This window comes from Telopea speciosissima, chromosome 9, assembly GCF_018873765.1.
Source record: "Telopea speciosissima isolate NSW1024214 ecotype Mountain lineage chromosome 9, Tspe_v1, whole genome shotgun sequence".
Lineage (NCBI taxonomy): Eukaryota > Viridiplantae > Streptophyta > Magnoliopsida > Proteales > Proteaceae > Telopea > Telopea speciosissima.
Window position 1 is genome coordinate 11,658,343 of NC_057924.1, and position 1,985 is coordinate 11,660,327.

Consider the following 1,985-nt stretch of genomic DNA (forward strand, 5'->3'; position numbering starts at 1 on the left):
TTCAGAGTCCGATGATGCCGAACTGTAAGTCATCTCTTTATCAGAGTCTGTTAGATAGATGGTAATAAATGAGAGATTAGATAAATAATTTGTTATTTTGGGAAAAGTGCTTTAGTCCCACATCGGAAAACTACAAGAGTTATAAATGGTATTTATTATATTACTTTCTTTATCTCTTGAATTAAATCGGATTAGAAGATCCTACGGTCACGTCTGATAGGATATGACTATTGTGAACAGGTTCATCTCTATTATCTCTAAGTGGAGTTTGAAGTTTCTTTATTCAAACAGAGTTTTTCTAACAGAGTCCATTTCCCAATTGTTACTCTATGAAGCTTCATCGAACTCCATATCGCTAAACACGAAGACCTTCTTTATCATCTCCTCCTCTTTTAGCTTCCGTTCAACGGCGACTTTCAGTATTTGATCGAACACTTTCTGAAAATCTGTGTTCGCTCCCCAATCCATATCTCTAATGAAACGAGTCTTCGATTTAAGATCATCTCCCTTGATCATGTGAAGTTGAGGACGTGCGCTGAAGGTGATTACCTTCCCTTTCCATGGCTCTTCACTCAGCTCCGAGATTAATAGCCCCAAAGCAGCACATACATCCATTGGCGTCCCAATCATGCTACTAGAGACGTCGCAGATAGCAATGCAGTTCCTTAGCTTCCCCTTCTTGGATAAATCCTCCACCATTCTACGCCACTGAAGCTCTGCAACTTTGCCACCGTCATCAGCGTCGTATATGGATTTTATGATATCATGCGGCAGCAATGCACCGGCGGCGATTTTGGCTTCTCCGCGCTCTACACTGCCGAGATATTCCTCGAATCGCTCCTTGTCATGTTTCAAGAAGTGCTCCTTGTTGGTTTTCATGGCGATTGAGGCAACACGTTTGTACGGAATCGAATTCCATAAATTTGCAGACATGTAAACCTCCGGCAACTCTAGACTTTGCGAATTGGGACAAGAAACTCCTTCCGGAGACGATCGCGGATTTGATAAGCATAGTGAGCTTCTTGGATTCCCTCGTATTCTGGATAAGAATCTCGCGGAAAGACTCTCCTAGCGATGCTTTCACAGAGGAGAATTGATCGATCGAAAGAAGAATCGAGAGAGGGGCACCACTTGGCTGCAAGACTAATATTACTGAGTTGTCCAGATTTCAAGAACTGAAGATCGGCTACCAAAAGTTCAGCGAAGACCTCAGAGACCCGATCGTGTAAGAATCGATAGTTTGGATCACGTTTATACCTCTCGATTGCCTTCTTTGCCATTGAAGCGATCTTCTCATTCCTCATATCTCTGGTGTTCTCCTTCGTAATCTTGTCTTTCTCCATTGCAGCAGCTATTCTCTCCTCCCGCGGCACCAAAGATCTAGTTTCCTGTTTCAGTATAAGTTCCCGTTTTTCTCTCTTAGACATTCTCCTCTTGCATATCCGCCTCTGCTTCCACCTCGATGGTTTCAATGGTACTCTGTTAGGTCTCCCCTGCTTTGCGATACTCCGAACATCAGCTCCTTGTAAGCCAATGTGGCCTCTGTGCCACGTCAGCACAGGATAAGAAATGCCACATCAGCACAATATAAAAAGTAATTCCTTTAATTCACATTCCATTTAGAAACACTAACCATCTTAGTGAGAATGTGCACTTCATTAAGATAAAGTATTATTTCTTAATATTCCCTTTAGAAACTCTAACTATCTTAATGGTTGGACATGAGAATAAGTAGTATCTCTTCATATTCCTCTTTGAAATTCTAAGAACCATCTTAATGGTGGAATATGGAAATATGCACTTCATCAAGCTCCATTAAGATAAAGTCCTTAATGGGAGGAATTATTGAGATGAGAGCCTTAAGGAGATTGGACTCCCTGGTTTTAAAAGCTATATATATAGCACACAATCTATCCATCAAAGGTGTGTGAAAAGTGAAAAAGTTGAGAGACTTTTAAAAATCAGAAGAAGTTCAAAACAACAAC

General features: G+C 41.1%; 1 pseudogene; it reads right to left on the reverse strand.

The window, feature by feature from the left end:
- Positions 1-312: 312 nt before the first annotated feature.
- On the reverse strand, positions 313-1,382 carry LOC122639588 (annotated as a pseudogene).
- Between the last annotated feature and the right edge of the window lie 603 nt (positions 1,383-1,985).